We start from the raw sequence: 26,677 nt of genomic DNA, 5'->3' as shown, positions 1-26,677 counted from the left end.
AGTAGGCAGGAACTAGTACGTTTGGCATATGTTAAGACTTGTATTTCATTTCTTCTCATGAATCTCAGTAAAGTATGGCTTTATAATTACTTATGCATGAGTTAACGAGCCATGAACCTCCTAAAAAACCTATGTGAAATTAGTCTTTGCTGATGTCGTGGTTTAAGACCAGCTGGTAACTCAGCACCATGCAGCCACTTGTTCACCCCTCTTTCTCCCCTCTGGGTGTATGGGGAGGAGAATCAAAAGAATAGAAACCCCACAGGTTGAGATAAGAACAGTTTAATAACTAAAGTATAATATAACAAAACCAACAACAGCAACAACAAAACAATAATAATAACAATAACAACAATAATAATAGTAATAGAAATATCGAGGGGAGAGAATATAACACTAGAAGGTGAAAGGAAAAAAAACCCAATAAACACAAGTGATGCACAATAAACAGAAATGAAACAATGCAATTGCTCTGCCAACCACTGACCAATACCCAGCCCAATCTGAGCAGCAGTTGGCCTCTTCTGTGTAAGTCCCCTCAGTTTATGTACTGGGCATGATGTGCTGTGGTATGGAATACCCTTTTGGTCAGTTTCAGTCAGGTGTCCTGTCTCTGCTTCCTCCCGGCTTCTCATGCCCCTCCTCACTGGCAGAGCGTGAGAGACTGAAAAGTGCTTGGTCAGAGTAAGCTCTACTGTGCAACAACTAAAACATAGGTGTTATCAGTGTTGTTTTCAGACTGAAGTTGAAAATACAGCTCCGCATAAGCTACTAGGAAGGAGAAAAATAACTGTTACAGCTGAAACCAGGACTGCTGACTAGCTCTGCATGATCAGAGGCTATATCTGATGTCTGATCTGTTTTATGTAAAGCTACCTTGAGCATCTCAACTGAACCCACCAATTTGCAAAGATAGATGTGTTTAGCAGAGCTGTGTTTGGACCTAGGCATTTTCCAGCCCATCCCTTCGAGCAGATGTGTCCAAGGCTACTAGAGGGAGAGCTAAAATCAGAAAGCTGCTTATCAAATTAGTTCTTTCCAAGTATTTTTTATCTGACCAAACTAAAAAGAGTATGTTTTCAAGAACAGACTTTGCATTGTTCCTGTTTTCTTTTGTAGGTGATAGTATACACAAGTGACCAATGTCCTTTTTCTAAAGTCTGACCTCTGCATTAGTTTTACAACACTGCTAATATGGAGGAGGAGGATTTCAGATTCCCCATCCATGCCACAAATACATGGACTGGAGTCAAACTGCAAGAAAACGGGCCCTTTTTCAAGGGTCATTATAGTAAATTTTTCTAAGCTCTGCCAGCACTGTTCTGAAACGACAGCAGGACTTCATAATGAAGCACTTCACTACCACCTTAGGCAAACTTAACTGTAATAACAGTCCATACATTTTCACAGAATAAACAAATGCTGTGAATATAAGATTCAGTTGTTGTGTCTAATTTGAAGTCATGTCCAGAAAAAAATTGAATGTGTGATAACATCGGTGTGTTATCGGCATTGTTCTCAGGCTAAAGCCAAAAACACAGCACTGCACCGGCTACTAAGATGGAGAAAAATGACTGCTACAGCTGAACCCAGGACAATGTGCCACTAAATAAAGAACACATCAGACTACCAAAGATTTTTTGCCTCACAAACTTTTGTCTTATATTTTTATCAGCACAGAAGGAAAAGTCCAAGTGGAAAAAATTCCAAGGCTTGTGCCTGTAGCATTTTACTGATTGACATAAAGCTTATACTTGACTAGTAATATTAACGGATCAACATGAGGAGAAAGATTTATTGGAGTCATTTTAATACCAAGATGCTCCTGCAAACACAAAAATAAAGACCTGAAGGGTACCCAGGATCATTTCAATGTCACGTACAAGTTTGGCAGTCCTCTTTACTTTGATTTATCTGCTGTCTTGCTGAGTCTATAGTCTCCAAGACTGGCTCCTTGCTGATTATATAGCATTATGGCTGTGCTGTAAATGGGAGAACTATTTATATAATATCCCATAAACTGTGATTTTATTATTAAATCATTGTTTATATAATACAAATTGTAGCAACAGTTATGAATTACTATTTCCTTTCAACTATATAAAATCTTTAATTTTTATTTTTAAATTACCTTTCTAGAGATTTTGTAACTGCACCAAGTAAACTACAAAAATACTAAACAAAGTAATGGAAATATAAATCTCTGCTGGCAAAACATCATGCAATTTAGGCTATTACTTTCTCTTCCACTAAATGTAACAAAGATTTCACATACCTTTCCTGTGTTTATCTGGACTTGTCTTCAAAAAAACTTATGGCTACAAGGACTCAAAGACCAAGAATTATTTTTGATCACAAATTTCACAAACATCCTATAATTATTTTGTTAGCTGCATGGACACCTGTGAAACCAATCAGAATGGCATTTCTGAAAACTGTTGCCTGTCAGAGATAATGTCTGTCTTGTATAGTTCTGGTATGTTCTAGCTTTGAATATTTTCCTACTATCTGATTTTCACTTCCACTTGAAATATTTGGGGAAGTTATTCTCCTACCGTTGTTCATTGTCTTCTATAAAACTGTGCCTAAGGCCAAAATTAGCATTTTTCAGCTTCCTGCTCTGAACATTTGGTAGCACCTTCACACCGATTTCAGTGTCTCATTATAGAGCCTAGTTTCTCTTCCCTTCTATGCATCAATAAGGAAAAGTAAAACAGTTTTAAAAGCCAAAAAATATGTATTAAACAGCAAGAATGGATGGAAAAAGAGATAGTGTGTGAAAATATACTCAGATCTACTGACACAACATTAACAAATACATTTAATGACTTGTTTCTCGCTCTGATGATCTAAATGAATTTAATCATCACTAAATGGTTTCTCAAAACTTACCTCCACCTTTGTGTATACCCTGACCTCTGCAAGGAAGCTGGATTAGGTTCTCTTACCTAATTTAGCTATCTAAAAAGCATTGAAGCACTAAATGTAGACTAGCTACCTAGGTGCCTTGTGCAGTCAATGGACATAACCACATGCAGAAAGTGATTCATCATGTCCTAAAATATATTGGATGAATGGCCCGTTTCATGTATCTGTCTCTCTCCATGGACAATGGCAACAGCCTAGGTGTCTCAGACCGAATGTCTTACTTTTATACAGCTAAAGTTGGGTGAGATAAGCCCCACTACTGGTGTTTGCATTGGATTTACCATCTTGATTGAGATAGATAGTCTTATTGTTTCTTTGTCTATTCTATATTGCCTGTGGTAACTCTATATAATTTTGTTTATTCTACACATATGGTCTGTTTTGTTTGTTTTTTTTTCTCCTACACATAAATTTTAAGCTCTTTAGAGTAGGAAGACAAACTAGTCCATAGGCTCTATTTCCCACCCACCCCCCAAAAAAAAACAATCCAAAATCAAGAACAAGGAGTAATCCTGGTGCCAAAAATCATTTAACACATATCCTTTAAAAAATCTGTAACTGCTAATTTACTCAGTACAGTTTATGAGATCTGTTCATGAAAAAACCAACCCAAACCACAAATAATTTAAAGACTGATGTTGGAAACGCTTACTGCCGCAGTTAGTGCTACTGAGGGCAATGGAAAGATTTATATAAATAAGAATTTCAATAAGTATTTGGATGAAATCAATGAGAAGGCATACAAAATTAAGAATTACTTACATCAGTATGATCTGCTGAATTGGGCCTTTAATGTGCTAGGGACCAGGTGAGGAAAGCTTGCTGATGACACCAAGCTGTGTGGTTTGGTTGATACGCTGGAGGGAAGGAATGCCATCCAGAGGGACCTCAACACGCTTGTGAGGTGGGCTGATGCCAACCTCATGAAGTTTAACCATGCCAAGTGCAAGGTCCTACACCTGGGTCGGAGCAATCCCAGGCACAGCTACAGGTTGGGCAGAGAAGAGATTCAGAGCAGCCCTGCGGAGAAGGACTTGGGAGTGTTGGCTGATAAGAAAATGAACATGAGCCAGCTTCAGTGTGTGCTTGCAGCCCAGAAAGCCAAACGTATCCTGGGCTGCATCAAAAGGAGCGTGACCAGCAGGTCAAAGGAGCTGATCCTGCCCCTCTACTGTGCTCTCATGAGACCTCACCTGGAGTATTGTGTGCAGTTCTGGTGTCCTCAGCATAAAAAGGACATGGAACTGTTGGAACAAGTCCAGAGAAGGGCCACCAGGATGATCAGGGGACTGGAGCACCTCCCGTATGAAGACAGGCTGAGAAAGTTGGGGCTGTTCAGCCTGGAGAAGAGAAGGCTGCATGGAGACCTCATAGCAGCCTTCCAAGTATCTGAAGGGGGCCTATAGGGATGCTGGGGAGGGACTCTTCATTAGAGACTGCAGTGACAGGACAAGGGGTAACGGATTAAAACTTAAACAGAGGAAGTTTAGATTGGATATAAGGAGGAAATTTTTTCCTGTTAGGGTGGTGAGGCACTGGAATGGGTTGCCCAGGGAGGTTGTGAATGCTCCATCCCTGGTGGTGTTCAAGACAGGTTGGACAAAGCCTTGGGTGAGATGGTTTAGTGTGAGGTGTCCCTGCCCATGGCACGGGGGATGGAACTTGATGATCTTAAGGTCCTTTCCAACCCTAACTATTCTATGATTCTATGATTTACCATCTGGAAATATGGCCTGATAAAGATGTATTAACATTTGCCACCTAATAGTTACAACTCCAGGTTTTGTTACGTGATAGTCCATAATTGAATAAATGCATGGTATTCCTGAAGGACTGTGATGGATATAGAAATACTGCTTTCTTTACTGCTCTTGTAGTGAAATTTTATATGATTGAAGGGTGTATAACTGCAAGCTACATTTATTCCTTTTCCCATTTTTAATTAAAATTTGTGAAGGTGGGAGCCAGAAACAATACTCTGGATAATTAAAGAGGAAATTCTTGGCACCTGATAGGTTTGAGCCTTCAACAGTGAAAAATAAGTGTTCTTTTCAAAATGACTAAGACTATAACAGCTTCTGAATTTGTTGATTTAAACAATGCATAGTGACACTGTCCGCCTACGCTAAACCTACTGGATCCTAACAGTTCCCATTACAGCCTGTAAAATATATCCATTTTGTGCCAGTTCTTAAAAAGATCCTTCTAATAGCATTAGCTTAAGCTTTTCTTTAGTTTTGTCATTATAATTCAGAATTTCATCATTGTAGTTGGTTGTAGAGAGTACTTTGGCCATTAGGAATAAAAAGAGGTTTGTTTCACAGAATTATTTAAAATCATTTAAGATCATTTAGAATCACTTAGGTTGTTTCATATGCTCAAAAGAGAGTTATGCTGGAAGGAGTTTGAAGCAGACTCAGAAAGGGCAGTTCCTTCTGCCACATCACATACGAAGAAATAACCCAGAGAGAACTCCCTTGGTAAGCACAAAAGGCCAGACTTTGTGGAGCATTGAACCACTGCTAGCTCTCAAAAATTCTCAACAGCTGCTGTTCATCCTCAGCATTAAACATGCAGTTGTACATGTTGTTGAACACTGTTCAAGATAGTCCTATAGAGTAACTTCTACCAACTCCAATGGAGTGGCTGCCTGGGCACAAGCTGGTTCATGTTCAGTGGCTGTCAATCAGCACCCCCAGGTCTTTTTCCACCGAGCAGCTTTCCAGCCATTCTTCCCCCAGCCTGGAGCATTGCATGGGGTTGTTGTGGCCCAAGTGCAGGGCCCAGAACTGAGCCTTGTTGAACCTCATCCTATTAGCCACAGCAATTGATTCAGCCTGTCCAGATCTCTCTGCAGAGCCTCCCCATCCTTCAGCAGATCAACTCCCAGTCAGCTTGGTGTCAGCCTCAAATTTACTGAGGATTTACTGATTACTGAATCTCCTCATCCAGATCATCAATGAAGATGTTAAACAACACTGGCCCTAACATCAAGCCATGAGGCACGCCGCTGGTCACCAACTGGATGTGACACCACTCAACATCACTCTTTGGGCTCGGCCATTCACCCAGTTCCCAACTCAGCAAAGAATACACATATCCAGGCCGTGGGCAGTCAGTTTCTCCAGGAGAATGCTGTGGGAGACAGTGTCAAATCCTTTACTGAAGTCCAAATAGAGAATGTCCACAGCCTCTCCCTCATCAACCAGGTGGGTCACCTTGTTGTGGAAGGACATCAGGTTGGTCAAGCAGGACCTGCCCTTCATGAACCCATGCTGACTGGGCCCGATCCCCCTGTTTTCCTGCACTTGCTGTGTGATTTCACTCTCTCCTTTCTTCAGTTCTCGTACTGTTGCCAAGTTAAGTTGTTTGAAATATGTTCCATGGTGCTCAAATATTCCTTGCAGGATTTTCTTATGTAATAATTTGATTGCTTTATATTTACTTTTGCATTTATAAATGATCCATCTATTTTTAATTTAGGTAATGCAGTTCCTTCTGTATGCATAAGTACGTAGATCAGCTGAAATATTAAAATATTCATAAGATTCCCTACTTTTTCTAGGCTGCGAATCAGTCCCTGGTAAAAGGACCTGATCCTGCTTCTGTTTAAATAAAGAATAACTTTAACTCCCCTTGGATAGAGATGATCTCATCATCATACTGAGAAAAGTTTGGTTTACTTTTTCCGTAGCGAACTATGTGTTTTGCGATCCTTCTGTAAGACTGAAGGATTTACCAATATTTAAACTTTATCTAGGCAAAGCTCCCATGAGTAAGTATGATAACAGTATAGGACCTACTATAGATTTAGCTCATACATCAGCTCCCATCAGCATAGGACCTACTAGATCCTTTTAAGAAAGGGATGGAAAAAAACAAACAAATAAAACCCTGATATATTTTGCTTTTCTATTAAAGAAAAGCAACAGTGCTATTCCTCAGTTCCTCATATGCGTACTTAGTACACATGACTTGTCCCTTATGGCAGTAGGATGCGTGCAAAGAGCCCCTAGCTGCTGCCTGTGAGAGTTTGGTTAAGGCTGGCCACAGTTCAGCAGATGGGGAGGCTGTGAAGGGTGGGCCTCTGTGAGCAATCGAAGATGGATTATTGTGTGGGGCAGTATGAAGAAGGCTATAATCCTCTCAGTCTCTCTGACAAACCCACCATGGTCTTGCTTGGCCAATGCAAGCATTGATTTGCACTTTTTCCTGACAACTTTTTACTTCTCCTCTGTCATATTAGGACTTAAGTATAAAAACGGAGTAACTGATACATTCCAAATTCAACGCATGAAACTTCCCTGCCAAGTCCCACAAACAAAATTACAAGGTCTGGTGAAATCTTACACTTAGTAGTTATTAGATCTGTCAAATGAATCATGCTTCTGGGGAATCAGATGTTAGGGTTTAAACATGCATAGTGGTAAATGCAGAAAAATAATATATTAGAATACAAGTTTACTGTTTAATGAATTTGGGCACATGATTTCTTCAATCTGTGCTGTTAACAAGATGTAGGAATAACAAAAATGTAGCATGACACACACAGGAATTATCATAGCCCATACCAAGCCATTATATGACAATTGCAATTTATAATTAATACTGACCCATCTCTTGGGGAAGGAGGCCCTTTCTGGATGATTTCCAAGTCATTCTTTGTGTCCTTAGGCACAGACTAACTGCAGAATGTCACAAAGACTTCTTGCTTCACAAGCAGGAAGGATAAAACAATGTAAAAAAACATTTTAAGCATTTGATAGCTTGAAGCTTATGACAGATTAATTTTGTAAAATTTGCAAAGGATAAAAGCATGCATTGAAATATTTTCTTGCAGTTCCTTTGATTGCCGAATTCATTCATGTGTTTTCCTTTTATCTGCTTTGATGTCTAAAACATAAATATATTGCTGGGCATATCTAAAATAGTGTAACCAAATTCAAAACATTGTCAGCAATTACCATTGGGTTCCTCCTCATTTGCAAATTCAGTCCTAGCTGAAGAAGACAGAAACAAATCCTATTTGTATTATTCTGTAGAAGACAAAGCCCATTGCAAGAATCCCTTATGCAGCTTATGCATCCTTTATATATTCAAATGGAAATGAGGAACACAGCCTAACTCTAATCCAATTTTGATGCCAGCTCCTGCAAATAACTGGAGAGCCCTTGGTGGTAACTAGTGTCCAGTTCAACAGCCACATGGAATTTAAGCATGTGAGAGACCTTATTTATTATAGTGTATATTGTTTAGAATAGACTGGCCAAACCTACCTTGGAATTATTGAGGGAAGCAGCAAAAATCCATATTCTGATACTTCTGCTAAGTTTCTTTTAGAAATATCTCTTTGGAGCTAATGAGGCTCTTTCTTATGCATTTCTCTGCTGAAAGGTGTATATCCACACTCTATAGACCAGACAGCTCTGTGTTCCAAGGATAAGCATGTAACTACTCACAGTATTGATGCAATGACACTGTACCTGTTTATCTGCTGTAGTGATGGCATGAAGCTACCAAGGGAAGTTTCATCTCTTTCCTATGTTGTCTGCTACAAACAGGAACAGAACTTAGTAGCCCTAACTACCAACAAGCTGCACTGTTCAGCAAGGTTGGGAAGTGAGCCCAGCTTTAGCTGCCTGCTGCTTAAATCAGTACAGGTAAGGCCATCATGTACATCTGTCATTCTGTTCCCATAGAAAAAGTCCCAACCAAACCTCAAACTTTACAAATCTTTTAAAGCAAAAGAAAGAAACCTCAAAAATCCCCACAAAAGAAAAAGTAAAACAATAAAAAACATCCCTAATACATTTAACAGGCAAATGCATCAAAAAGAGCATCACCAGCAGGTGGAGGAAGGTGTTTCTAGCTCTCCACTCTGGTGAGACCCCCACCTGCAGTACTGTGTTCAACTCTGGAGCCCGCAACACAAGAGGGACTTGAACCTGCTTGAGCAAGTCCAAAGGAGGGCTATGAAGATGATCAGAGGGCTGGAGCACCTCTGCTATGAAGACAGGCTGAGAGAGTTGGGCTTGTTCAGCCTGGAGAAGAGAAGGGTTTGGAGAGCCCTTAGAGCAGCTTTCAGCGCATAAAAGGGGCTACAAGAAATCTGGAGAGGGACTTCTTACAACAGCATGTAATGACAGGACAAGGGGGAATGGCTTTAAACTGACAGATGGGAGATGTAGATTAGATATTAAGAAAAAAGTTCTTCCCTGTGAGGGTGCTGAGGCCCTGGCACAGGTTGCCCAGAGAAGCTGTGGCTGCCCCATCCCTGGCAGTGCTCACGGCAAGGTTGGATGGGGCTTGAAGCAACCTGGTCTAGTGGAAGGTGTCCCTGCCCATGGCAGGGGGTGGAACTGGATGAGCTTTAAAGTCCTTTCCAACCCAAATCATTCTATGATACTCTGATAAAGTATTTTTTCCTAGACTCTCAGTATTTCCTAGACTCTCAAACAACAACATCTTTGCAAGAAGGTATGTAACATATTGCTGGGATTTCATCTCTTTAATTATAATCCCATTAAACAACAGAAAGAGACTTGGATTTTGGTTTTATGACTTTTCTATTCAGCTTAACCCTGACTAGTAAATTTCCTTTGCTGCAAAATATTCTCTGATGCTTGCTATTGTAATAATTACCCTTGCTTTTTCTGAGTGTGTTGTGTTTTAAAACCCATTAACAAGAATGACCTTCCTTCTTCATTGTTAAATCCATTAAACCCAAGTGACATAGTCAAAGAAGGAAGAACTCATTTGGAAGAAATTTAAAGTTCTGAAGTTTTAGCTTGCATTTTGTTTGCCTTCCAGCTGATATCCTTCTGGTATCTTCTTATTGGAAAAACAGTGTCAGGAGCCTTGATGATGTAGCTTGTATTTTCATTAATTCATTCTTGCCAGGTAAATTATTGCCAGATCTTCCCAGTCACTGTCTTTATTAACTCGGTCAAATTTCTCCTTTGGGTCATATGTCCAACCCACTGAGCTGCTGGCAGACTGAAGGATCCAGTATCCAGAAGCGTACTGTAGCAGGGGAGATGATGAAATCACAATGTTTGTGGGATCATGCTATTTTAACTGAGAAACAGGTTTATGAAAAACAGTCACTGTGGATGCATTTTCCTCAGAACAGAAAGCACAAAACAACTCAGCTTACTAAAACAATTTGTTTGTGTCTAACTAGTTGCTTTCAAAGTCAGTTTTTCTTTGAACACAAAGCTTCTATTCACAAGAGCAAGCACAGACTGCTCCTTTAGTGAGGATTGGTGCAGTGTCCCTCCCACTCAGTAGGACCCATTGAGATGCTTATCCTCTTATTTATATTTACCACACAGCTAAAAGCTTCCTCCCCATCTAACTCTTCTCCCACCATGTTCTCACAGGTCTGCATAATGAGATTAACAAATAAATCTTCAAAAGCTAAGCAGATCAATAAGACTTTGTACTTCTAAGCTTTTGGTGTTCGTGAAGTAGGTGTATTCGGCATCTTCAACTAGATCCTTTAAAATCAGGAGAAGCTCCTAGTGCTTCAGATGGAGCACTACGTAGCACCTTAAATTACAAAACTATTTTCCAAAAAAAAAAGATGCTAGAAAAATGACAATACCAAGTCATATCGTACTGTTCTGATTTGTTCCAGACAAAACATATCAAATTTACAAGTGGAAAGGAAAGCTATCTCCCTTCTCAGTCCTAATGTATTAACTTGCCAACACTTGGCTCTATCAACTTGCTTAGAAGCTTAATGCCATTTTAGATTCTTTCTCTTGTTTTTCCAGCACATTGTCACCAGCAGGCCTGTTCTGCCACTGGAAGCACTTGGCAATCAGATTGTCTTCAGTAGCTCTGCACGCATACAATGGATTCTGACATTGTACAAGAGAATAACAGAACCCATTTCACTTTGTCTGGTCTGCTTAGCTATGCTGAGCTAGCAGGAGTCAAAAATAAACCCCAAGCCCCCCAGCCAAACAAATCAATATGAACACACATGGATCAAGCCTGCAGCAGTAATGGCCAAACTTCCTATGGGAAGCTGCCCTGCCTCAGAAAGCAACCTGAGGCTATGCCTAAGGCAAGGGCCGTGTCTCCCTTACCCCCTTGCTGCTCCTCAAAGTGTGCTGTTGAATGCCTGGTCCACTCAGCAAGGTTGGATCTGACTTTTTGTGGAGGATTGGCCCACTTTATACATCTATCTTGGCACCCATTCAGCCTCAAGTCTTTCTTCTCTAATTGCCAAAAAGCATGCTAGTAATTCAGATACACTGGTGGGTCTGGGATATGAATAGCTGGCCACTGGGAACAGTATGAGAACTTTATTGTCTTCCATAGCCCATTATAAACCAAGAATGATTCACCACATGTAACTGAGCTGGGTTTGGCTTTTTAATCTGAAGACACCAAGCCTTCCAATTTATTTCAATTACCTTCTTTTCTTTCCATTGCTCTGGGAGAGGAAAAATAAAGCTTCATTCCAGCACATTAAAAAAATCAGGGGTTATCAAGAAGCAGTTCAGGGTATTGTCTGTGGCCTGTCAAACTTATGCAGTCCATAAATGTACAGTCAGCGCATCACTGAAAATGGGTCATTTCTGTACGCCTGTTGGGACAAGGAATTTAGCAGGTTAGTCAGATGGAGAGTTATCCAAGCATGGTTAAAAAAGCAATGCTTTTGTAGACTGATTCAAATGTCAGATTCAAGATTCACAATTCATTCAAGAGCTGACCAGAAAGGGATGGGGAAAGAACATAGCTAGAAATTAAAATGGTGGAAAACAGACGGGATTTTCTCCAACAGCATGACGAAGAACTGACAGTGAGAGTTGACTCTTAGTGGATTCTGCTGTGTTATGCTCTCAAAGCCATTAAAAGAACTGTTGAAAAATTAACCATCATGCAGGAATCCAAGAAATCGCTCAACCATGTGTTTATTTTTCAGTTATGACACAGCTCTATGCATGTAAAAGCAAGAAGTAATCTACCACTTGCTTAAAATAACAGATTCCCCAGGAGCTCTCTCTCTTACAGAGTCTAAAAATAACAATATATGAAAACATATCTAGGCAGTTCTCTAACTGGACTTCTTCTAGTATATTTATGTGCAAGACGTGTCTTACAACTTATCTGCAAAAGTCTTATCTGCAAAAGATACTTATGCTCTTCTTGTAAGTATCAATGCTATGGGCAGGTTTATGGATAATGGTATTGCTGCAGTGGGCACATATAGCAACATGGAAATCAACTGAGCTTTGTTCTTCTGAATTTGTCCTGTTCCAGGAAGGAATCCCCCTGTTTTTCTTCACTTCACCTTCTCATGGTCTCCCACAGCCTTCAGTATCTGTCTGGGTGCCTTTCAGCTCCTTATTCTCTTACCATGTTGGCAGCCAACAATTACTAGCTCTGTTAAGTATGAACCGTTGCTTTTGGTGGAAGGAGGAGCAGCTCTTCCAGTCTGCCATGAAATTACAGTGGAAATCTGCATGGACAAGGTTGGGCATTGCCCACCCTGCCCTGCTTTCCGCCAGTGAGTGTTTCCTCTGTTCCTCCTTATTCTCCTCTGTTCCCAATTCAGCCATATGTTTGTGTTTTATACATGTAAGTGAAGTTAGCAGGAGGCTCACTGCTAACTTCAGTGGGATTGAAATTTAACCCGCTATCTACATCTCTGCTTGTAATATTAAGTGAAAGAACTGGAATTTCAGCAGTGCTTTGCAAACAGAGATGCACACAGTTAAGATCACTTGGGTGAAATTCAAGCCTGTTGCAGTCAATGTGGTAGCTATTTTTTTCACTACGCCTCTGTTTAGCCCACACTTGAGAAGAAAACAGACACAGACACTGAAGTATTATTTATTTAGAATAAACATCAGTTGAAGGAATTGTATGGTGGAAACTACCTAATTGTATCACAACTATAAGTGATGGAGCACAGAAAGAAAATTATTCCTTCAGTCTTTTTCTCTTTTCTCTCCAGCAGCCTTCTCAGTATTACCCTCAATCATTTGGAAATGCATCAGCAGTGTATTATAATACTATTTTGAGTATTTATGGGAAGCATCTGCTGTCAGTACTAACCTTTGTTTATTACTTTGCAAAAACCACAGTAGCATGTCATGCAGATCTAATTTGAGAATTGCATGCTGAAATTATTATGCAATTTCTTTTGTTTCCACCCTGTTCAGATGTTCTGTGACTATTCATGTGTCTTTTGTTTTAAAGTGTTTATAAGACTGTTTACAAGGCTTTGCTGAATTACTGTGCAGCAAGATACTAGATACCAGAACTTGGTAGGTTTGAACTTCAGAAAATTCAAATGGTTTCAGGGGTCTTTGCTGTGCAGATAATGCAGTGCATTCAGTTGCTCTTTAAATCCACTGACTTATTTTCTTATTAGATTTTAGCACTACACTGAAGTTGCACCTAGATTTATTAAATGGGTGGTGTACATTGGGATCTGTATGTTGCTTTTAAATGGCTTCCCTTTCTCAGGGAAAACAAGAAGTAAAGGGAATTAAAAGCCTATGTAAGAATACAGGGAAGAATGGTGGCAGTCCTAGTAATACTGCTGAAGTCCCTTGGTGATCAGTCTCATGCCACTGCCCTTGACTACGCTTCCATTTGACATCACCTCAAGAGAACCACTGGTATCTCCTCCTGTAAGCTGAGCTAGTGGTGATACAGTTTTGCAGACCTAGTTTCAAGGGAAATTTTCCAGTACGCACAGGGGAGGATGCTGGACAGTACATACGCAGTTTTGCTGGGACATGATTGCAGAGACCTAATATTCTGCCCCATGGTAATTGTCATGCAACATCCATTCATTTCTATTTCTAGGAGGTTGAAGTATTAACTCCCTCTCATTATAGAGGTGCACCTGTGAACTGTGTAAGCTACTTTGGGAAGCAGATTGAACACAGTTTCTTTTTGTGAAAAATGAAAATATACATGTGTATATAGATTTAGTTTATTTTAGGGGTGTTTATGCACCTTTTTTATTTTTAAGGAATATAAATATACCCATGCATATAAAGGCTTAATTCTAAAAACTCAGCTCTGAGCAAGGAAATAAACTGGTCTAAGAAGCCAAACAGCCCATGCAAGCAAATCTAAGACTCCATTTTTTTGTTGTAAGGCTTCAGGTTGGTGCTTATGATTACACAGAAGTCTAGGCACTGCAGCAGTTCCTATAAGAAGGAGTGGTTTCACCAGTTTTGCAACCTTAATGAAAAGTCTTTCTATTACAGAGAAAAGAAAAATACTATTTAAAAAAAAAAAAAAGTGTGTCATGATTCATCTGTGTTTAAGTTACTTTTAAGGTTATACAAAATAAGTGCTTTTAGGAACACCAGTCTCTTCTATGTAGCTACTTGTGAGATACCTCATAGTGCTGTGTTTCAGCTTCCCTGAGTAAAAAACACTGGTCTCTATGGAGCCAGCATGAACTGGTCCTATGTGAAAGTACAGCACACCCATGACATGGGGGAAAGAATAACTCTGATTGCAGAGCCTGATGAGTTGTAAAAAATGCAGCAGTTCTGGAAAGCACATCATACGATGAGTTCAGACAGAATTTGTATTTCCCTTCAGATTATATCCTGAATACTGGCAGGATGGTCTAAGAGTGCTATTTATAATAGACAGCAGTTGCAAAAAGTTCTATCTTATTTATAAGAAATGAGAAAAGAAAGCTAAGTTAATAAGATGGTTAGAAAGGTAAGTTGCTAAACTAGCCTTATACCTTTAGACATCAATAGTCAAAAAAAAATATGAATAGGATTGAAACTTCAGTTTAAATGCTGAGTTTGGGATGGCTTATTATGCCTGGGTCATGTCCACCTCCACCCCCTCCCCTCTTCCTTTGCTTCTCTTCATTCAGTTGCTCCCAGGGGAAAACACTAATGGGGGCATAGCTGTAAGTTAGTCAGACAGAATTTCACTCTAGCGTAAGTGCCAGCAGTTCCTCTTTTTCTGTGCTTCACAAAGGGATGATCTTGTCAAGCGGCTTTCCTGTGGAAGAGGAATGAGCTGGCTTTTACTTTCTGAGCTCTGTTAAGTAACTTGGTGTTCTTTTCCCTTGTTTGTTTCTGCAGTGTTCATTTCCTAGAGCTCCTGTGGACCATCCAAGTGCACCTCAAAAGTGAGAACTAAGTGTATATCTGCACAGTGTCTCATGGCATGTTGGCTGCCTGAAATTAAATAAATGAAATAACTGACCCATGGCTCTTAAACCAGTTCAGTCCATTCGTAAGTGTGCCAAGGACCATATTATTAATCCTTTTTGAAGAGACAAACTTTAACCCTATTTTGGAGGTCTGGGTTTTTGTGGGTTTCTTTTTTTTAGCGGTAGGTTTTGTTTGTCTGTTTGGGGTTTTTTATCCACATCCCAGATCTTTTTCCCAGTAGACCTCTGATCTTGGCCCAGAAAGGAATCCACAACCCATGAGGTACTAGCTTTACTTGTTAGTCTGGTGCCAGCCTTCCTCTCCCAGAACATAAACAGTTAATGTTTTTCTGGAATAACTGAGGTGATTACATTTAGAGTTTCACAGTCTCCATGACCCTAAGATAATTTGCTGCTGTGGTTTTGCCCCCTTATTAAGTTGCCTTGACATAGGTGTTACTTGGTTCCAGCAGGCATTGGGGAACAGTGAGAATCAGGTGCTCTACAAGGGCAGGGGAGCCCTTCCTTGGCTTTATTCTCATTGCAGCTTTGGTTGAAGAAAAAAGAAAATAAGGCATTTCCCTCCCTACAGCAGAAAACCCAGTGATTTGCATACACCCTGATCTCATCTGAATGTGTTTTTAACATGGATGTTTAAGATATTAATAGACTACTTTTAACTTGGACCTAAATATCCCCACAGTGGTATTGTTACTGTAACAGAACATACTCCTACAGGATCTGCCTTGGTTAGCCTTAAAAATACTTTAAAACAGAAAGGAAGAATGAGGTCTTTGTCTACAGATGCTAAAATCTTCATCTGTGAGAAATTGTTGATGTATTGCCATGGAAACATTTACTAATTGTCCTTGTAGTACTTAAAATAGTGACAGAAAAAGGTAAAATTTGTCAAGAAATGACACTTTGTGAGAGGTGACCTGAACCAGAAGATTCTGAACAGAGACAGTGTGGTAGAGTAAGCCCTTTTCTTCTCCATATTCTCTCTTGCACATTATGATCATCTTGGTGTCTTCGCTAACAAGATTCCATTACCATTAAATAGGAGCAGCGTCACCATGTCCCTTGATGCTTGTGTACAGTCCATCTTTCAGAGCACAGAGGTTAGTGAACTGAGATTTCAATCAAAAGTCAAGACACCTATCCATTTTCTAACATAGTTTTAAAGATTTCAGTATTCACATTTATCACTTTGCCTTTTTCCGTTTCTTTTTTACTCTCTGTAAAAATGCTGTTTTCCAGTTCTAGGTGTACCCCTTTTAGGCCTGGTGTGATGCAAACCCACTCGTAGCTCTCACCTTGTGAATTTGCAAGGTAATTTAAAAGCTTACAGCAACTCAGTGCAGTAAGTGGAAGAGGTGGGACAAAATAATACACTCATGTAAAACTAGGTTAGTTAAAAGTACATCTTGAGAAACCCCAGTAGTAGGTAGGGGTTTTGTTTGTTTGTGGTTTTGTTTTGTCTTGTTTTTAAATAATCTCAAAGTAATACTGCCAGAATCTTATATTCACATTAGTGCTTCATTAGACAACCCAGGAGGCATCTGTACTCTTCAAAAACCCACATCAGACCTCTCTGTATCTTTAAGGTCTTGGTATTAATCACCATGTAGCAAAGGAATCTATCTGTTCTAGGAAGTATCTTTGTATTGGCATTGATTTTAAAAAGTTTTGAAATGACAGCTTTGACTTTATTCATGGCCAGTTCAGACTGTCAGCTAGCAGTCGAGTAGTTATTGACCTAACGTGCTTGTGTATTACTCAATCTAAACAATTCTTTATTCATTACATGGGTAATTTAACATGGGCAGAAACAGAACCAAACACAAGGAGCCACTGTGCGTGCTTGCTTTCCCTCTCTCCTCTGATACAGAGGATTCTGTTGTCTAATAGGTCCCTGTGAGAATGAAAAAACGATGCCTTAAGTGAAGTGGGTTTCTTATCCACTAGCAAAACTGTGGACCTTAGAATTAATTTCTGCTGTGAGGCTTTCCTCCTTACTGTTCCTGCAGGGAGTTATAAGAAGAAATATATATATATATATACTTTGTTTAAAATAAGACAGTATGTGGAAGTCTGCCATATGGGCACTCAGAACATTGCCATTTCAATCACTGCATGTCTAGTATTGATTTTAAATCAGTGAAGCCCCTTAACAGAATAGTAACAAAAGACTATCTCAGTGCATTTTGGATCAGAAAGAATAGAATTGCTTTGTATGTTCCTACTAGAAACATCACGAGTCCACATTTGTTTGCTCTCTGAAATCCGTATTTTGAAACAAGACCAGCCATGCTTTCCTATAGGTGCACAGAGAAGATGACTTAAAGGGCTTTGTTATTCCTCTAATACCACTTCTTGCAGATTTCATCTAGTGATCACACTAAGAGAGACAGTTAAGTAGAATGGTGAGAGGGAGAGTCAGCAGACTGGAGACAGCAGGAATGGTCACATCAGAGCTCTGCAGCTGACAGAAAGGAAGAGCCATGTGCAAGCAGAGTGGGGAGCCCTGTGAGGAGCAGGAGCTGTCCAATCATTCCCTTGACTAGGTGCGAACTGCTGCACAGTTGAGAGCGTTTCTCTTTCTTAATTTTTTTCTGCATAATTTGTCTACTAAGCAGTTGCTACTCAAACTTCTCTGAATCGGCATAATCTAAAAACAATTGTCAGAGGATGACTGAACAGCAAAAAATATTGATACAAACCACACACATTTCATGGAAGCGTTAGACAGTCTCTACCCTGATTTATTTTGCTGTACCTTCAAGCAAAGTTTTATGCCAAGGAAAGTAATTAACACTAACACAGCTTTATATCCAGGTGCAGCATGCACAGATAAAGCATGAATGAAATAAGGTAAAATATTCTGCTTGATGACTGACATTGAACAAGGATTCATTGCCAAAGTTTTTAATATGAAGACCCATCAACAACAAATGCCAGTGTAAATGATTAAATGTTTTGAGGTTGCTGCTGATTCATTATGAGAAAAGTTTAGACAGCCAGACTGTTAGACATTAAATGAATCAATAGCAATATGCTCAAATTCTACTTTGCTAGTGACTTAGGTCTTCAGTGTCCACTCAGACATGTTAAGACCGAAAAGGTGAACTAAGCTACTACTGAGCCTGATAGTAAATGCAGGGTTAACAATAATATGTGAAAAATAATTCCAGCAAGAAATCTAAAATTCAAGCATTGCTTTAGAAGGCAAACGAGTGCAAGAGATGAGTCAATCTCAATACCTTGGAAGTAATACGCAAGCCGGGGGGGTGGGGTGTGTGTGTGTGCGTCTAGAAGGGAATAATGTCACAAATTAGCATGGCAGCAACTGCATTTATCTGCTTAAATAAGAGTCAGTCTTTGAAAATCTATAATATAAAGAACAAACTGAATATTCAATTCATGTTATTTTCAACCTAACAGATGGATGGGAAAGCTGGAAATCTACCAAAAGTATAGGCAGTCATCTAAGAAGGCTGATAAAACACTCAGGAAAAGTTTAACTTAGAAAAACACTACTTTGTAAAATAAGTGAATCAAGTTTTCCACAATTTAACAGTATCTTATATAGAAAAAAAAAAAGGTATCTGCGTCTGGGATATGTGTTAGTAATAAAATGAAGAATTTGACCGGTAGAAGTATATTCAGAAGGAGATTTATATGCAAAAAGGGGGAACTAAAAGGCTGATCATTGTCCGCTGATCATTGTGAAGGGCAATGCCGGAGGGACTCCCGGCCATGAGGACGGCGCGGCGGGGAGCTTCCGCCGGCGGGACGCGACCACGGACAGCTCCCGCCCCGACGAGCCGCGCCCGCAGCCCGGGAGCAGCAGCAACAGCAGGAGGAACAGCAGGAGGAACAGCAGCAGGAGCAGGGTGAAGCTCTGGATGGCTGCTTGCAAACTGAGGAACAACTAACATTTCAGAAAACGGGTGTCCGTCTTTTAGAGGGACTTTTACGGCATGCAAGTCCTAAAAATTGAGGACATTTGTGAGTGAGTTTCTAGAACACAGCAAAATAGACGCTGCAGCACGCTGTCTGTATGGAGAGTAAAAACACTATGTTCACTCAAATAAAGGCTGTGTGCATCAAGCAGCTGCTTCATGTGGTTGCGCTGACTGGGAGTTTCCAAGCAGATTAACTCCACTTGAGATTTTAAGAGCAAAGTCTGTGGGAGAAGATAAGTCTTTTTTTTTTGTAAGAGCATACAGAAATGCCATTCTGGTAATTTATTTGCCACACTTTCAAAGAAATCATCATTATAGAAAGTAGTGTGATGGTAACGAAGCAAAGCTTCAGACCCTTCTCCAGGCATTTCACCTTTTTCATTACACTGGGCCTTGTCTACTTTAACATACTTCCCAGCTCTTCCCAGTTCCAGATGGTTGTGTCTTCCTATCACAAAAAAAAATATAACTGTCAATAGTAAAATCCTGTGAAGATTAGATACATTATTTTGGTGCTGGATGGAACTGTGAAGATTCCATGGAAAACAAAACCCTTAAAATGTACCTCAAGAAAGGTCTTGACACTCTTGTTCCCAGATGGTCACCATACTTCCTTGTGCTCCTGGTTACTTCACCCGTATAGAGCATTCAACTGACTTTCCTTGCCCTCCTACATTAAGTTGAAGTCTATGTCTTTACTTGCCTTCACCTAGCTCCTTTGTCATTTTTTTTTATTGTATCATCATCACCCCCCTCATCTTTTGTCATGTAACAGTGCTGCCTCGTCAGATCTTCTGCTGTCTTATTGTTAGGCTACAGACCTTCTACTTTGACACAGAGCAACTGGACTTAAGGGGCAAAGGGGGTTCAATCACATCTTACGTATGAGGGTAGATTAAGATTAGATACAAGGAAGAAGTTCTTTATTATGAGGGTGGTGAGGCACTGGAACAGGTTCCCCAGTTCTGGGAAACCGGGTTTCCCAGTTATGGCTGCCCCATCCCCGGCAGTGTTCAAGGCCAGGCTGAATGGGGCTTTGAGCAACCTGGTCTAGTGGAAGGTGTCCTTGCCTGTGGCAGGGGGGGTGGAACTGGATGAGCTTTAAAGTCCCTTCCAACCCAAACCATTCTGTGATTCTACGATTTGTGTTAGCTGAAAAACTGTAAGTTTGTGTAAAACTGAATCAATGTAACTCAGTTTATTACCCCAAGCTATTTTAAAGCATGTACTCTTTTTGTATAGAGTAAGAATGGTCCTCCCTAGTGTTTCCAGAATACACTGAAACTTTTTTAGGCAACTGCTTACTAGAGTGACTTTCTAATTTGATGGATCCACAAGCATGATTATGGGAGACCTTCTGAAATGTGTTACCAGGAGTCAGGGCCAAAGTATTACATGATCTCAAGAAAGAAGCTTGTTTGCCTGCCTGCACTGTCTTCTGGTCAGGCCAATTCATGTTTGTTGAGTTTTGCTTCATTTGTTGAGCTACGTAACTAAACTGATTTAAATATATTATGCATAGCATGTTTAAACTGGATTATGAAGAGTTGTACTTTTTTGTGTAATTTCAGTGAAGACTTGAAGGTATAAGGCTGTGTATGGGAGAAATTAGACTTTCAATCAATTTCAGTGCACTGTACGTAAATAATTATTCATTAGCTGAAGATCTCAGTCAGCTTTGCAGGACTGTAATTCAGTAGCAACATCTTTTACATGTAAACTGAGCCCATGATGCAGAAAGCACCAAGATTACATTTTCAGAGCAGAATCATGTTACAGAAAAACAGTGTACAAGAAATCTAAATGCTAACTGGGATGGAGCTTTAATCCTTTTACTGCCTTTGTGCTGCGCTTCTGCTTCAGCTGTGGTATTATGAGGCTGTCTAGTCAAATTAAATGCATCCCCTAGTAGGAGTTATGTAGGTGCTTATCTTATTTGTACATTTCTAATGCAGGCAGCACCGTGACGGCTAAACTCTGCTTTGTCTTTGTGTGTTTTTTCCTTTTACCTCTTGTAACATGTAAAAAAAAAATGGTAAAGAAGTTGAAAATAGAACTCAAACGTGTAAGCCAAACAGGGATATATTTTAGCTGCTCCATAGATCAGCCTCCACACTCAGCCACTGGTGAACAAAGGTGCGAAGTTAAAAAAAAACAAACAAAACTACGAACAAACTTCTTGGCAGTCTGGAAGAAACACGGTGCTCAGTGTCCACTAGCTGTTTGCAAAACCACCTCCAGTGAGCCTGAGCCGGAGCGGAGCCAGCCCATCTTACACAATCGCGCTGCCCTGCTCAGCCAATGCCGCAGAGCGGGGCTTGGAGCAGAAGCAGCCTCGAGTGCTGCTTTAGCATTTCCTCCATAACCACAGAACTTCCTGCATCACTCCAGCTCTCATTTGACACAATTAGTTTGCCAGCAGTTTGGACGGTGAATTCTTCTTACCCACAGAGAGACGGGGACACTGTGGCTACTGTCCCTGCCAGACCGGCCGAAGCGCCGAGACCGGGGCGAGTGTGGAAGTCTTGGCCTGTGTTTCGTTGCGGGGCTGCATCACCCGACGGGGTGCCCCCCCCGGCAGGCATGTCCCCCTGCACCGCACCCCGGCAGGGCAGCTGCGCGGAGGAGGGGTCCCCGCGTCAAGGGGCCAGCGGCGGCCAGCGGGGATTCCCACGGGCTGGACCGGGCTATGCCGCCGCCGGGAGCCGTGTGGCGCCGCGCCGGGCCGCGCTGCCATGACAGCGCGCAGTGCCGGAGCGGTCACCGCTCGGCGCCACCCGGCCCCGCCGCTCCCCGCGCCCGCCCCGCTCCCGTCCGCCTCCCTCCCTCCCTTCCCGGCGGAGAGGCGGCCGCCCGCCGGGCCCGTCCCCCCGGACCCGCGTCCCGCCGCCGCCCCCCCCCCCCCGGGGTCAACCGGGGACAGCGCCCGCCTCCCACCGCAGGAAGCGCCGCAGCCGCCGCTGGCGCTTCCCGCTCGGCGCTCGCCGGTGGCAGGTGAGACTCCCGCGTCCCTCCTCGCTCCCCCGCCCGGCGCGCTGGCGGGGGGATGCCCCTCGGGCCGCCGGGTGGGGCGGGAAGCCCGAGCGGGGGTTCCGCAGGCGCGGGCCGGGGCTGCTTGGCTGGGCGGCTGCGCAGCGACTGGGGATGGAGCGGCCCGGGCGGGAGCGGCGCCGCTGGCCCGTCACCGCAGCCCGGGGCCCGGCTGCCGCGGAGTCGGGGAGGACTCGGTGCGCTGCCCGCCCGGAGAGCGCTGCGGCTGCGGCCGCCGCTTCCCAGCCGCGCTGGACCTGCGCTTCGGCCCTCGGCTCCCCGCGCCGATTGTGGGAGGACTGGGCTGGAGCTGCCAGGGCAGCCTCAACTCTTGGCTGTCCTCCGGGTTACCAGATAGATTGTACTTGTTACATGGGAAGAAAATAGCCTCCAGGAAGGGCTACGTCGTGTTTACTGCTCCGGCAGACTTCACCTCTTTCCCCACCCACCCCCCAGGAAGGGCTGCTCCCCACGGCGCTGCGCGCCGCTTTCCCTGCGCGGTGCGTGTGGGAGCGCTGAGCTGAGCTGAGGTGGGAGCATGGGAGATGCCTGGGAAACGCCAGGGAGTTCGGGTCCCAGATGGCAAGGACCGCGCACGGTTATCGATCCAGATAGTATTGTGGCCAGCAGACAAACGGACAAGGTGTAAGGATCTCTCTGTGAATGCAGTATCGCTGTTTGTTAATCGTACTTGGGGCTATGAAGGATGATTAACCAGTATTTTTAAAATAGGTAGGTGCTACTGGCCTGCTAGTCAAGTGAACTTAATACCTCATGGAAAAAACACACAGTTGCATGGCGTGTTCTGTGGGATGCTTCTGCGGGAGAGATGTAAACAAACTCACAGGGAATACACGTTTTGTGGAAAACGCAAGACGCAGGAATCTGGAGTAATTTAGGATCTAAGTCCTGCGGCAACAGGTGGCAGAGCTGAGGAGAAGAGAGCGCTGTCCTGGCTCTGTCATAGCGCAGTGTTCCTCCATTAGGGGCAGAGCTTCCTCTCGCCAAATGAGCAGCAAAACACCATCAGCTGCAGGGAAGGCAGCTTACAAAGACAATATAATTATAAAGAGCTGAGATTAATTTATTATTATTAGACCAGTAAAGCACCAGGGGATAAGGGCAGAAATATCCCTGTAATTTGTGCTCAAACCGCATGACCAGAAAAAGTTTTCTGGAGAGGAAATTGGGGCTTTCCCGGGTCTGTTGTCATGCGTTGTGAGGTGACCACTGTAGTCACTGCAGGACACTCTACGAGGTCGTGCAGTGTGGGTCGGTTGTGCCCTGGAGCAATCAGGAGGCAGTCAAAAGCAGAAAGAGCCTCGATGAAATGAAAGCAGAGCGTATCTATAGGATAGTCAAATCACAGTGCTTTCACATTACATTCCTTTCCTCCCTAAAACCGTACCTGAAAGAAAATACTACAGGGGGCTGAGGCGCTAAGCCAGAGGCAAAGAAAAGCAGAAAGATACTGTGCTCATTAAAAAACTTGTTAGACTCTACAAGCAAGATTTCCAAAAGGAGTAAGACATGGTTATGAGTTCAAAGCACAACAGCATGCTGGGCTGCAGAAATTTAATGTCTTGGTCTTTGTCATTGAACCAATAAACATGAAATATACAGCTTCTAATACAGTTAATTACAGTTAGCTTCTAGTACTGAGCAGTTCAGATAAAACTTGAACAGGATAAATGAGAAGGCAGCATTGTTAGTTAAAAAATGCTTGGGAAATGCATGTTAGGATTTATTAGGGAAATGAAGAAAGACATTGTCTCAGATTTAAAAAGGACCTCTCAAAAAAATGAGGGAGGGAGGAGAGGAAAAAGGAAAGGAAGAAGGGAAGGGAAGGGAAAGGAAAGGAAAGGAAAAAGGAAAGGAAAGGAAAAAGGAAAGGAAAGGAAACTGCTGATACAACAGTTCTTTGTTTTCTGGAAAAAGCTGAAATTGGAAAGATTTGAGGAAAAAAAAAGCTGTGAGAAAAAAGAGAAATCTAAATAAATGTCTTTGATAATGATAGAAACCTCTACTAAAAAGAAGTTGGAGTGCTCCAGGTGACATAACACTTTGAGAAGGTAATTTTGAAGTTAGTTGATTGGCTTAAGACAGTCAAACAAAGCACAGGTTAGTGTTACTCAGCAGCTGAAACAAAGGAGATGAATTACATTTATAGACATCACACAGTTTCAGTCTGGAGATCACCCTGAATAAGGCACAAAAAGAGAGGTAGCTTGTAGAAAAGTTGTGGAAAAGGATTAGGAAAAGAGAGCTGGAAGCAGCATACGTAGGTAGCTGGACTGCTACAGACATTCCTGGAGACTTTAATCTGGAAGGGATGCGACACTGCTGTCCTAGGGAGCTGTGGGCTAGTTTTGCTGTGCGGATGACAGATAAAACTAAGATCTTGCTGTTTCATTTTCCGGGCAAATGAAGGAGGAACCTGAGAAATTCTGCAGTGTGTTAAGAGCTACATTTCCAGGAAAGGGAAAAGAACTAAGCAGGAAGAGAGCTGATACAGAATGATGTATCTGCCCCAACTGGGGGATGTCAGAGGGAAGGTCAAGAAAGTTGAGGAAAAATGGAAACTGCCTTAAGGGGCAGTGCAAACCAAGGATACCTACAGGAAATACAGATTATATATATATGTGGAAGAAAGGCAGAGAGTTGTGAGGTGGTTTCCTGGCAAGTATCACCAAGTAGAAGGGTAACTGTGATAAGGGCCGAGTTTCAGCAGCTCTTGTGCAGGAGCACGTACACAACTATGAGGTATGGTCTGTTACAGGATGTCTCAGACATGGGAGCAGCATACAGCTCTCCTGTACGAAGCGGGGCCTTATAGGCCACAGCAAAGCAACATTTCTTGTAAAGAACGGAGGGCAGGTACTACCCTCTTCATCCACCCAGAGGAAATGTAGCACTTTGAATGGGGTGTTTGCCACCATAACAGGAAAAAAGAAAATAATAATAAGGAAAATGCAAGGAAAGCTTTTGTAGAAAGACAAAAGTAGCGAAGTGGTACAGTTATGAGAATACAGACAGTTAAAGGCTTGACATAAATAAAAAGAGAGGAAAAACAGAGTAAACTTCCTGACCTTTCCAAGACAACAAAGCAATTTGCAATCAGTCATAAATAATGGCAGTCATTTTAACAAAGGTATCCTTAGATTAGAATATATTCTGACATAGAGCTTACACTTGGGTCTGGCCTAAGCTTCCTGAATACATAACAGTCTGTTTTTACAGTTCTTAATACTTCCTCTACAGTTCTTAAATTTGCAATTTAAAAAATGTGCTGTGGAAGTGAAAACATTAATAGTATTACGCCTAACCTGTACATCTGTGCCTATGGTTGAGCAAAATGTAAGGGAGAATACAGGAAACCTCTGAGCACATGAAACCTGAGGAACCTATGAAACTCAAGCCAAAAGAGGGGTGGAGATATGCAGGCTCTTCCAAACGTTTCCTGATTTTTATGTTTATAGATTAGTAAACAAGTAATCGGAGGAAGAAAAGCATCCACACAAAGCTTTCAACATATTAGCTGAATCATTACACTTGTCTGCATATCTCAAACGAGATATTGGGGTCTGTAATATTTGAATGCATTATATAAATGGTGTTATGAGTTGGGTTATCTTTCTTATGCAGATTAAAGTTTCAGCTGTAATGAAGAGGTTTGGTCTAGCCATTTTTGGAAAATGATAGAAAGCAAAAGCCATGTGGATACCTCAGACAGATGTTTTTTCTTTAGGTTTCTAGAGATGGGCACAAGAGAAACCCCTGACTTTCTTCTGTATGGCTAGGTCCTGGTGGTTACCCTTGATCAAGCTCATGGTAAAGTAAAACTTCAGGAAGTTTACTTCTCCTCCTGGTGAAGGTAAGGAGATTTTTATTAATAGGTTTGACTTCTGAATGACAGGTGACTATTTCAAGCATGAGTTGAGGGAATGTAAATCTTTGTGTGGAGATGAACTGATGAGAGCCAATTTGTAAATTAGACAGCTGAAGATCAAATGGCAGAGAAAACTGAGTAACTAAGACAGGGAGACACTTAGAGGGTTTCTGTGTCCCAACATTGTGATTAAGAGAGGATTGGAGTGGAAAATACTGGAAATAACTTCTGTGGCTTTGGCAAAAGAATGTTGTACAACATCATCTTCCTAACTTTCTTAGTATAATGACAGGTTAATAAGAAAAGGTTAAGAAAAAGAGAATTGTAAATAACTACATAAATAATATAATAACCAAGCAAATAACTAAGTATAATAGGGACCATTGCACTATGAAATTGCAGAACAAGTTTACATCTGGAATTGAAAACTCAAAACCTACTTACTAGATGTGTGCACATTTTATTCTTCTTTACCTGGCCAGGGTATTTGAAGTATGGTTCATTTACGGTGTTATTTTTTGAGATATAATAGATGTACTCTGGATTTGAGATGTGTCCAGTCCTCCGGGATTCAGTTGGATGATCTCATTAGATTCAGAGTCACTGCAGTAAATCCAGCAATGTGCAGATGCTAAACATAACGCTGGATTTTAATTATTGTTTACAGTTAATTAAAATGCTATTTTTGTTTGGTTTGCCTCC

The 26,677-nt window shown here is 41.6% G+C and overlaps 1 protein-coding gene across 5 annotated transcripts in view; it reads left to right on the top strand.

Moving 5' to 3' along the window:
* The first annotated feature begins 21,915 nt into the window (after window positions 1–21,915).
* Window positions 21,916–26,677, top strand: part of THRB (thyroid hormone receptor beta) — a 168,077-nt gene continuing 163,315 nt past the window's right edge. For 3 of the 5 annotated variants that reach the window (XM_061464952.1, XM_061464947.1, XM_061464948.1), the window contains exons 1-3: window positions 22,011–22,050; window positions 22,819–22,917; window positions 25,835–25,960. The gene's annotated coding sequence lies outside the window, so the exon portion shown is untranslated. Of the gene's footprint in view, window positions 22,051–22,818; window positions 22,918–25,834; window positions 25,961–26,677 lie in introns of all 5 variants that reach the window. The other 2 variants (XM_061464954.1, XM_061464946.1) reach the window with 1 other exon arrangement.

The sequence above is a fragment of the Pezoporus flaviventris genome, unplaced genomic scaffold (assembly GCF_033815535.1).
Source record: "Pezoporus flaviventris isolate CSIRO_AGI_PZ_B2104156 unplaced genomic scaffold, CSIRO_AGI_Pfla_v1 ptg000037l, whole genome shotgun sequence".
Taxonomy (NCBI): Eukaryota; Metazoa; Chordata; class Aves; order Psittaciformes; family Psittacidae; genus Pezoporus; species Pezoporus flaviventris.
The sequence above is the reverse complement of the archived record's forward strand: the minus strand, read 5'-3'. Positions and strand labels throughout refer to the sequence as shown.